Raw genomic sequence first — 12,338 nt, 5'->3', positions numbered from 1 at the left:
GTCGGATGAAGATGGTCCCGATGGTTTGAATAAAGGAGAACCCATCGAGTTCTTTCTAGACTCGACGAGTGAAGTCGGGTTTGGATCGGGTTAGTGGAGTATGGACTCGACGAGTTGGTAGACCAACTCGGCGAGTCAGGTCAACTGGGTGTTGACTTTGACCAATGTTGACTTGCTTGGTTTAAGTATTGACCCTGGTTAGGGTTGTTTGTTCTGTTTGATGACTTGAGGGTTGTCGTGTAGGGATTGAGGGGTCGAGGAGAGCCGACCTTCACACCGAGGACAGTTCAGACACTACACGACATCGAGGTGAGTTACCTTCCAGTAGAAGTGGGTCTACGGCACCAAGGCCGACCCACTAGTAGTTGTTTAGCTGAGATGATTGTCTTTGTGATAATTGTCTGGTCTGCTATTGTTTGATGTGCGAGTATGCTAGTTTGCTTGATATGTGACTATGCTAGTTTGCTATGTTATGTGAGATAGTATCAATAGGAGGGGACTAGTCCCCGAATCGGTCGTTAGGACCAACGGGTAGGTCGGACACCCCAGATACGTCTGACAGCATGATTAAGATATGATATTATGTGTTAGCAGTAGGGGGTGAAATAGTCCCCGTGTTCGGTTGAAAGACCGGAGGGTAAGTCGGCACCCCAGAATAGCCTGACATGGGTAGGTCAGCACCCTATAATGGCTCGACATGGGTAGGTCAGCACCCTAGAATGGCTTGACATGGGTAGGTCAGCACCCCAGAATGGCTTGACATGGGTAGGACGGGCGCCCCAGAATTGCCCGACAGTATATATGCTATGTGATTGTAGGGTATGTGGTATGATGGGGGAACTCACTAAGCTTTGTGCTTACATGTTTAGTTTTGGTTTCAGGTACCTCTTCGTCTAAGGGGAAGGAGCCGGCGGTGTAGCAACGCATCACACACACACATGGTTTCCGCATGGAGTTTTCTGGGAATGTACTCTTATTTATTTTACTTTTGACAATATGATTTTCAGACACATTGTTATATTTCTTTTTACAAATGACATGACATGGGAAATGTTTTGGTAAACTATATTGTGGATTACTTAATTAAAAATGAAAATTTTGGGCTTGAAATTTGGGATGTTACAAGTTGGTATCAGAGCCCTGGTTTGAGGGATTCGGACACACCCTCGGGGGTGTCTGGACTCAAACCGAGGGATTAAAAGATTTTTACAAGGAAAATGGTTTTAAAAAAAAATCTGAGTCAAAGGGTTTTGAGGAAGAACAAGGTGTGTGATGCGTGCAACCGGCCGAGCTCGAGTAAGTTTTCCCCAAGATACCCATACTTGTTATGATAAGTTATATGATATGTATGATTCTGAGAACTGCATGCTAGATTAGGGCTAAGGATCTAGGAGGATGCCTTGTATGCCTGATATATATGATTCTGAGAAGTGCATGCTAGATTAGGGCTAAGGATCTAGGAAGGATGCCTTACATGCCTGTCGTATGAGCTGTATGCTAGGACTGTTTAGTCAGCAGTAGGATGGCCTGTATAGGGTATGCCTGAATTGGTTACTCAATGCACGAATGCTGCTTGCTTTGTGCTATAAGGGTTCTGGATAACTTTAACTATATAGTGAGCGAATATGTAACAATATTCGCAAGCTAGATAGGGAAAGATAGCATGGACCCCTTGTGCAGCTGATGGCGGAGAGTAGGTCGGAGGGTGCCCTAGGAGAGCCTAGGACGAGATTAATGGAAAAGGGTATCGGTAAAGGGACTTGGTGAAGTTGAAGCAATCTTTGAGGAAAGTACGGATATATGTGGAAGGTAGTATGGGCCCGTACTACTGGAAGCAGAGGATCCGTACTCGAGTCAGGGAGGGCCGAGATGGAACTAGGAAACTTGGAGAGTGTGTGAGACCTATCGATAGCATGTATGATCTTAACGTTTATGCGTTTATTTTCAGTATGGTGACCACGCGTCACGGAGAAGGAGGTTCAGGATCAGGATCAGGATTAGGCTTGGGTGCAGGATCCGAGCAGGTTGATGACGGGCTACGCGAGTTCATCACGTCTGAGATCACGAGAGGCATCCTTGAGTCGACCCCGGTCATTTTCGGGTCGATCAAGGAGGGGATTGTTAAGCTGATGGAGGATCGCCTCCGGGCATTCAGGAGTGATCTGGCGCCTAGCCAGACTGGTACGCGCACACTGTCATTTAAGGACTTCTGAGGGAGTGGTGCGCCGGATTATCACGGGGTGAAGGACCCCATTGCTGCCAGGAGATGGATCGCATTGAGTCTGCGCAGTTGACAAGCTTCTGCCCGGAAGGGTCGAAGGTCCGCTTTGCTGCGGGATGTTTGAGGGATAGAGATAGAGACTGGTGGGAGTCGGTTGGTGAGTCGTTGGGAGCCCCAACCGTCGAGGCTATGACTTGGCCAGATTTCGTGACCAGATTCAGGGCTGAGTTTGCGCCGGCTGTGGAGCTTCAACAGCTGGCCAGGGAGTTTTTGGATATGAGGCAGACGACTGAGACAGTGGCAGAGATCACCGCCAATTTCAGGGAGAGGAGATGCGGAAGACCCACTACCATGATATGTTGAGGGCCGATATTCGGGAGCATGTCAGCTATTCAGCCTGCCCGACCCTGGAGTCCATGATTGCCAGGGTGCGGGAGAGGGAGCTCGATTTGGATCATGTTAGGAAGAGGAAAGCTGAGTCTGAGCAGGTTACAGTGGTTTCAGGGAAGAAACCCAAGGGATCCGACGTTAGGTCGAAGTTCCAGCCGGGCCAGAGCCGCTGCAAGAAATGCGGCAGGTTGCATGAGGGAGCTTGTAGAGCGGGATCGTCAGGCTGCTACAAGTGCGGCAAGACGGGGCACTTTGGCAGGGATTGTACTGTCCGCCCCCACAGTGCAGATGTCAGACCTGATTTGCTTCCATTGCAATTAAAGGGGCCACAAGAAGGCCAACTGCTCTAGATTGACAGCAGCGACAGCAGCAGCGCCAGAGGCGGCGTCGACCCCATCGTCAGTGCGGGTTGAGGATGGCCGGAAGGCCAAGTCAGAGGCTCCAGTGGTGAGGAGCCGAGCATTTCAGTTGTTAGCCGAGGAGGCATGCGCTGCAGCCGATGTGGTGACGGGTACGATTTCTTTCTTATGCTTTTTTTATGTCGCTGTGATTTTGATAGGTTATGTATGTGCTCTGTATAGGATCGTTCCACGTGAACGGTATCTCAGTTCAGGTATTGTTTGATTCGGGTGCTACCCGATCGTTTGTATCTCTTGCGCTTAGCAAGAAGTTTCCTGAGTCTTCGGGCGTGTTGGATTGCCCTCTTGAGGTCGAGATTACGGACGACCGATCAAGTGAGAGCATCAGAGGTCTACCGAGATTGTGTTTTGCGGCTGTTTGAGGAGCGTTATCTGGTAGATCTGGTTCCCATACCTTTGCGGGGGAACAAGGTTATTATTGGTATGGATGGGCTAAGCCCCAATGATGCAGTGATTGACTGTGCGCAGCAGTTGGTGCGGATCAGGACCCCAAGTGGGGGAGAGATGGTGATTCAGGGCGAGAGGCCGCAGCGAGAACCAGCTTTATGCTCAACAGTGAGAGCTAGGCGCTACCTTCAGCAGGGTTGCGTAGGATTTGTCGCATATGTTATGGATACACGGGAGACGGGTAAGGCAACGGTGGGCGATATGCCCGTGGTACGAAAGTTTGCGGATGTATTCCCCGAGGAGTTGCCTGGGATACCTCCGGAGAGGCAGGTAGAGTTCAGGATCGACCTAGTCCCTGGTGCGGCTCCAATAGCCAAGGCACCATATCGGTTGGCTCCTCTTGAGATGCAGGAGTTGTCTACATAGTTGCAGGAGCTGTTAGACAAGGGAGTCATTAGACCGAGCTGTTCACCCTGGGGAGCCCCGATTCTGTTTGTGAAGAAGAAGGATGGGTCGCATCGGATGTGTATAGATTATAGGGAGCTGAATAAGGTAACAGTGAAGAACCGTTACCCACTCCCGAGGATTGATAAACTCTTTGACCAGCTACAGGGAGAATCTTGGTTCTCCAAGATTGATTTGCGTTCAGGGTATCATCAGATGAGGTTCAGAGAGGAGGGTGTGCAGAAGACTGCGTTTCAGACGCGTTATTGCCACTATGAGTTCGTGGTGATGCCTTTCGGGCTCACCAATGCTCCTGCCGTGTTCATGGACCTCATGAACCGCGTGTGCAGACCGATGTTGGATCGGTCCGTGATAGTTTTCATCGATGACATCTTGGTTTACTCCAAGACGCGAGAGCAGCATGAGGAGCACTTGCGAGAGGTTTTAGGTACTTTGAGAAGGGAAAACTTGTATGATAAGTTCTCCAAGTGTGAGTTCTGGTTGCGCGAGGTGCAGTTTCTTGGGCACCTTGTCAACCAGGACGGGATATCGGTTGATTCAGCCAAGGTTGACGCCGTGATAAGGTGGGAGGTTCCGAGGTCTCCATCTGAGATTCAGAGCTTCCTGGGATTGGCATGCCACTATCGGAGATTCATTCAGGACTTCTCCATGATAGTCGTGCCCCTGACCAGGCTGACAAGGAAAGCCGTGGTCTTTCACTGGGGGCCTGAGCAGCAGGCTGCGTTTGAGACATTGAGACAGAGATTGTGCGAGGCGCCAATCTTAGCCCTGCCGGAGGGCATGGAGGATTTTGTTGTATAATGCGACGCGTCCATCTCAGGTTTGGGCGCGGTATTGATGCAGAGGGGGCATGTTATTGCTTACGCTTCGAGGCAGCTGAAGCCTCACGAGGCGAATTATCCAACACACGACTTGGAGCTGGGGGCTGTTGTTTTCTCCCTCAAGATTTGGCGTCATTACCTCTATGGGGTTCGTTGTACCATTTACACGGACCACAAGAGCTTGAGGTATCTCATGGACCAGCCAAATCTGAATATGAGGCAGCGTCGGTGGCTTGATGTGGTGAACGATTATGATTGCGAGATCCTCTACCACCCGGGGAAGGCCGATGTCGTGGTCGATGCGCTTAGCCGCAAGGCAGCGCCGATCAGGGACATCTGTCTGAGGATGACAGTTGTGACTCCGCTGTTGGAGCAGATTCGGGAGGCCCAACAGGAGGCCATGAAGGAGGAACATCGAAAGAGTGAGCGAATTGTGGGTCAGGTTTCCTCCTTCGACTATGATAGTCGGGGATTGTTGACTCTTCACCGTAGGGTGTGGCTCCCTTATCATGGGGGTGTGCGCCCGGTATTGATGGCAGAGGCGCACAAATCTAGGTTCTCTATCCATCCCGGGGCGACGAAGATGTACAGGGATCTTCGTCTCGATTATTGGTGGCCCTGTATGAAGAGGGACATAGCCTGGGTTGTGGAGAGGTGTCTGACCTGCAGGAAGGTCAAGGCTGAGCACCAAAGACCTCACGAAAAGGTCCAGCCGTTGGATATCCCGCTGTGGACGTGGGATGATATTACGATGGACTTCATTACGAAGCTTCCCAGGATCGCGCGTGGAGTGGATTCGATTTGGGTCATCGTTGATCGGTTGACCAAGAGCGCCCATTTTATTCCGATTCAGGAGAGTATTTCGGCTGAAAAGTTGGCTGATATCTACATCAGGGAGGTAGTAGCGCGGCACGGGGTGCCAGTTTCAGTGATTTCCGATAGGGATGTGCGGTTCACTTCCAGGTTTTGGAAGAAGTTTCATGATGATCTAGGTACTCGTCTGCATTTTAGCACCGCCTTTCACCCGCAGACGGATGGTCAGAGCGAGCGGACCATCCAGACGCTAGAGGATATGCTGCGGGCGTGTGTTTTAGATTTCGGAGGTAGCTGGGATACCTACCTTCCATTGGCAGAGTTCTCTTATAATAATAGCTATCATGCGAGCATCGACCGTCCTCCTTTCGAGATGTTGTATGGGAGGAAGTGCAGGACCCCGATATGCTGGGGTGAGGTTGGTCAGAGGGTCATGGGGAGTACCGAAGTGGTACTCAAGACTAAGGAGAGGATCCAGCAGGTTCGGAGCAGGCTTCAGACTGCTCAGAGTCGGCAGAATAGTTATGCCGACAAGCGTCGATCGGACCTGGAATTCCAGGTCGGGGATATGGTGCTCCTGAAAGTGTCGCCTTGGAAGGGCGTCATTCGATTCAGGAAGCGGGGCAAGCTGGGCCCTAGGTATATTGGACCCTTCAGGGTTGTAACCCGGGTAGGCAAGGTGGCATATAGGCTGGATCTGCCAGCCGAACTCAGTCAGATTCATAACACTTTTCACGTCTCCCAGTTGCGGAAATGTCTGGTGGACGATTCGGCGGTGGTACCTTTGGAGGATATTTAGGTTGATGATAGCCTGAATTACATCGAGCGGCCAGTGGCGATCCTTGACAGGAAGTCAAGGGATCTGAGGAACAAAAGGGTGGAGTTGGTAAAGGTGCAGTGGCAGCACCGCAAGGGCTCGGAATGGACCTGGGAGCCGGAGGACGAGATGAGGGAACATTACCCTAAGCTTTTTCCGGATTCAGCGGCATACTTCGAAGACGAAGTCTAAGATAAGTGGGGGAGATTTGTAACACCCGTGTAACATCCGGATTCCCAGGTATTTTATTTTAACATTTTATTTTGAGTTATAGAGAGGGACTCGACGAGTTGGCGCATAGACTCGTCGAGTAGGATCGCGATTCGCTGATTAAATTAATGAATGGACTCGACGAGTTGGCTAGGTGACTCGACGAGTCTGTGCTGGCGGCAGAAACCCTAAGTCTTGGGGCCTGTGCCCTACTTAAAGGCCTTTATGGCCTTCATTTGCGGCCACTTCACCCCTGAGAAACCCTAGAGAGCAGAGAGAAAGCTTGTAGTGCAAGAGGAGGGCTAATTCATCATTCTTTGGTGTGTTTTAGCAAAGAGAAGGAAGGATTTCGAGCTAGGCTGACTTGTGGGACTCAAATCTTCCATCATTTCGTTCAGAGCTGCTGTGGGAGGTAAGGATTCATGAAATACATTGACTGGACCCTAAAAGTCAACGAAAGTCAACGATCAACTTTGACCAGACTCGTCGAGTTCACATAGGTGACTCGGCGAGTCCAAGCGTGTCCTCTGGGTCTATCTAAACCTCACTCGACTCGCCGAGCGAACCTTCCACCCGACGAGTCACCACTGGTCATGAATCGCGGGTCAACCCGACTCGACTCGTCGAGTCCCATTATGGTCTCGGCGAGTTCCTTCCATGGCAACACTCAAACGACCTTCTGAGGTCAGATCTGCTTCACCAACTAGTAGATCTGACCTTCTAGCACTCAAAAGTCACGTAAAGGTTCGAACTTTAGGCCCATACATCACGCTATCATCTCTATATGCCAAAATAGCCCTTAATATAATAACCTAGGCCCCAAAACTCATAAAGGATTGCATAAAGCTGAAGAATAGGGGCTCTCTGGACCTCTCAAGGTCCAGATCTGATAATATTGTCACAAGGGGACATCACACACACACTAGATCTCTTACCAAAGTGAAGAGATGAAACCCTAGATTCATGAAATCTATTACTCAAATGAAGATAGACATGAATCCTTACCTCCCACAGCATCTCTGAACGAAATGATGGAAGATTTGAGTCCCACAAGTCAGCCTAGCTCGAAATCCTTCCTTCTCTTTGCTAAAACACACCAAAGAATGATGAATTAGCCCTCCTCTTGCACTACAAGCTTTCTCTCTGCTCTCTAGGGTTTCTCAGGGGTGCAGTGGCCGCAAATGAAGGCCATAAAGGCCTTTAAATAGGGCACATGCCCCAAGACTTAGGGTTTCTGCCGTCAGCACAGACTCGTCGAGTCACCTAGCCGACTCGTTGAGTCCATTCATTAATTCAGTCAGCGAATCGCGATCCTACTCGACGAGTCTATGCGCCAACTCGTCGAGTCCCTCTCTATAACTCAAAATAAAAGGTTAAAATAAAATACCTGGGAATCCGGATGTTACAATTCTCCCCCACTAGAATCAGACTTCGCCCTCGAAGTCTCGCTCTGCAAATAACTCTGGATGCTGCTCCCGCATCTCCAACTCCGCTTCCCAAGTCAACTCGGACCCTTTCCGATGTTGCCACTAGACCTGAACCAGGGGCACCTCCTTGTTCCTCGGAATCTTGACCTTTCGATCCCGGATCGCGATCGGTCTCTCCACATAATTCAGGCTTCCATCCACCTGAATATCCTCCAGCGGCACCACCGCCGACTCGTCGGCTATACACTTCCTCAACTGAGACACGTGGAAGGTATCATGTATCTGGCTCAACTCCGCACGTAGCTCCAAACGATACGCTACACTGCCCACCCTCGCTGTCACCCGGAACGGACCAATGTACCGGGGTCCCAGCTTGCCCCTCTTCCTGAATTGGATTACTCCTTTCCAAGGAGATACCTTCAGGAGAACGAAGTCTCCCACCTGGAACTCGAGCTCGGATCGTCGCCTATCCGCATAACTCTTCTGGCGACTCTGAGTTGTCAACAATCTCTGTCTGACCTGATGTATCTACTCTGTCGTCTGAAGCACTATCTCGGTGCTACCCATCACTCGCTGCCCTACCTCTCCCCAGCAGATGGGAGTCCGACACCTCCTCCCATACAAGAACTCAAAGGGAGGCATGCCAATACTCGAATGGTGGTTGTTGTTATAGGAAAACTCAGCCAATGGCAGATACGTGTCCCAACTCCCTCCGAAGTCCAACACACATGCTCGGAGCATGTCCTCGAGCGTCTGAATCGTTCGCTCGCTCTGACCGTCCGTCTGTGGGTGGTAAGCGGTACTGAAATGAATCCTCGTGCCCAACTCCTCATGGAACTTCTTCCAGAACCTGGAAGTGAAACGTACATCTCGATCCGACACGATCGAGATTGGCACTCCATGCCGCGATACCACCTCCCTCACATACAACTCTGCCAGCCTCTCCGCAGAAGAGCTCTCACTGATAGCAAGAAAATGAGCGCTCTTTGTCAGTCGGTCGACGATCACCCAAATTGCATCGACACCCCTCGCGATCCTCGGCAATTTGGTGATAAAATCCATAGAAATCTGTTCCCACTTCCACTGGGGAATCTCAAGTGGCTGCAACTTGCCATGCGGACGCTGGTGCTCGGCCTTAACCCTGTGACAGGTCAAGCACCTCTCAATGAACCACGCTACATCCCTCTTCATACAGGGCCACCAATATTCTCTTTTCAGGTCCAAATACATCTTAGTGGCCCCGGGATGGATTGAGAACCTCGACCTATGCGCCTCCTCCATCAGTATGGTACGTGCCCCGCCCACGAATGGCACCCAAATCCGACCCTGAAAGGTCATAAGCCCTCTGCTATCGGTAACGAACTCCGATACCTGCCCGATTACCCCCTCTCTCTTGTGGTTCTCCGGTCTCACAGCCTCTGCTTGGGCCCCTCGAATGGTATCCAACACCGGAGTCATCACCGTCAACCTTATACAAACGTCTCGTATCGGGGCACTCTCCCCCCTACGGCTCAGGGCATCGGCCACCACATTAGCCACCACATTAGCCTTGCCCGGGTGGTACAGGATCTCACAATCATAATCCTTTACCACATCCAACCATCTCCTCTGGCGCATATTTAGGTTGGGCTGATCCATCAAATACTTCAAGCTCTTATGGTCCGTGTATATGGTACACCGGACCCCATACAAATAGTGACGCCAGATCTTGAGGGCAAACACCACGGCCCCCAACTCCAAATCGTGGGTGGGATATCTCACCTCGTGAGGCTTTAGCTGCCTCGACGCGTACGCTATCACATGCCCTCTCTGCATAAGCACCGCACCCAAACCCGATATCGATGAGTCACAATACACCACAAAATCCTCCATCCCCTCAGAAGGGCTAATACTGGGGCCTCGCATAATCTCTGGCGAAGAGTCTCAAATGAGGCCTGCTGCTCTGGACCCCATCTAAAAGTCACGCCCTTCCGGGTCAAACTGGTGAGAGGAACGACAATCTTGGAGAAATCCCTGATAAATCTCCGATAATAGCCGGCCAACCCCAGAAAACTCCTAATCTCGGTGGGGGATCTCGGAACCTCCCAATTCATCACCGCCTCAATCTTGGCCGGGTCGACCAATATCCCGCTTTGATTAACGAGATGCCCCAAAAACTGGACCTCTCGTAACCAGAAATCACACTTGGAGAATTTGGCGTAAAGCCTCTCCGATCTCAAAACTCCGAGAATCTCTCTCAAATGCTCCTCATGTTGCTCTCTGGATCTCGAATACACCAATATATCGTCGATGAACACGATCACCGAACGATCCAACATCGGCCTGCACACCCGGTTCATGAGATCCATGAACGTTGCCGGTGCATTGGTGAGCCCAAAAGGCATCACCACGAACTCGTAATGCCCATAATGAGTCCTGAACGCCGTCTTCTGTACATCCTCGTCCCGTAACCTCATCTGATGATATCCAGATCTCAAATCAATCTTGGAGAACCAAGACGCTCCCTGCAACTGATCGAACAGATCATCGATCCTTGGTAAGGGATAACGGTTCTTGACCGTCAACTTGTTTAATTCCCGGTAATCAATGCACATCCGGTGCGATCCATCCTTTTTCTTGACAAAAAGGATCGGCACTCCCCACGGTGAGCTACTCGGCCAAATAAACCCCTTCCCCAGCAGCTCCTGAAGCTGTGAAGATAACTCCCGCATCTCTGGCGGCGCAAGGCGATAGGGTGCCTTGGCAATAGGCGCTGCTCCCGGGACCAAATCGATGCGAAACTCCACCTGCCTCTCGGGAGGCACACCCGGCAACTCCTCGGGGAAAACGTCCGGGAACTCTCGCACTATCGGTACATCATCAACCGAACTCGGCCTTTCCGCGGCCATTCGAGCATCCATCACATAGGCTACAAACCCACTACAGCCCTGCTGTAGACTCTGTCTCGCTCTAGCAGCCGAACAAAATGCTGACCCAGAACGGGTACCCTCGCCGTACACCGTAAGTACTCCCCCACTAGGGTTTCGTATGGTCACCAGCTGTCGCTCACAGTCGATAACTGGTCCAAACCTGCTCAACCAGTCCATGCCTACTATAACACATACATCCCCCATCGCGATCGGGACCAGATCTATCGGAAACTCAACGCCGAAGATCTCGAGTACACATCCTCGAATCACCTCAGTAGCATATACCACTCGCTCGTCAGCTATGGAAACTCATAGAGGTCGAATCAACGCCTCTCGACCGATACCGATGTGCTGACTAAAGGCTACCAACATAAAAGATCGACTCACACCCGAGTCAAATAACACCAAAGCAGGTACAGAACTCACAAGAAAAGTACCTACGCACATCATAATATAAGCACAATATCTCAAACTCAAAATAAATAGATGAAAGAATACATACCAGCCACAACATCGGCGCTGCGCGGACCTCCTCCGCTGTCAACTGGAAGGCTGTGGACATTCGGCCTTCATTGGCCGACTCTCAGTAGCTCGTACGACAGCAGGGGCAGACCCCTGCGGTGCTCCCTGTGCCGACCCCCGTAGCTGTGGACATTCGGCCTTCCGATGGCTGGTCTGATTGTAGTGGAAGCACACTGCAAATCCCTTGGGGCAATCCTTAGCCATATGCCCCTCCTTGCCACACTTGTAGCAAGATCCTGCTCGACAAATCCCCTCATGGCTCTTGCCGCACTTGCCACAAGTGCGGCCCTAAGCACAATATCTCAAACTCAAAATAAATAGATGAAAGAATACATACCAGCCACAACATCGGCGCTGCGCGGACCTCCTCCGCTGTCAACTGGAAGGCTCTCCCGCGAGCCTTTGGCGTCTCGGCCTTCACTGGCCGACTCTCAGTAGCTCGTACGGCAGCAGGGGCAGACCCCTGCGGTGCTCCCTGTGCCGACCCCCGCAGCTGTGGACATTCGGCCTTCCGATGGCCGGTCTGATTGTAGTGGAAGCACACCGCAAATCCCTTGGGGCAATCCTTAGCCATATGCCCCTCCTTGCCACACTTGTAGCAAGACCCTGCTCGACAAATCCCCTCATGGCTCTTGCCACAAGTGCGGCCCTTCTGGTTCCCTGATCTCGAATCGGCGGGCTTTGCCCGCTTGGCTGCCGGCTGGGACTGTGCCGGTCGCCGATCCCTCCCTTGAGACTCCGCCTCCTCCCTGCCCTGAGTCTCGAGCTCAATATCCCTCTTCCGAGCATTTGCCTGAAGCTTGGAAAATGTTCAGTACGTCGAGTTCGCCATGAACTCGCGAATATCTCTCCTCAGAATACTTAGATATCGACTCATGCGTGCCTACTCCGTAGACACATGCTCAGGGCAAAACATTGCCCTCTTGTGAAACATCCT

Source organism: Lactuca virosa, chromosome 4 (genome assembly GCF_052849685.1).
Source record: "Lactuca virosa cultivar CGN04683 chromosome 4, Lactuca_virosa_CGN04683_v6, whole genome shotgun sequence".
NCBI classification, from domain to species: domain Eukaryota; kingdom Viridiplantae; phylum Streptophyta; class Magnoliopsida; order Asterales; family Asteraceae; genus Lactuca; species Lactuca virosa.
This window is presented reverse-complemented; position numbering follows the sequence as displayed.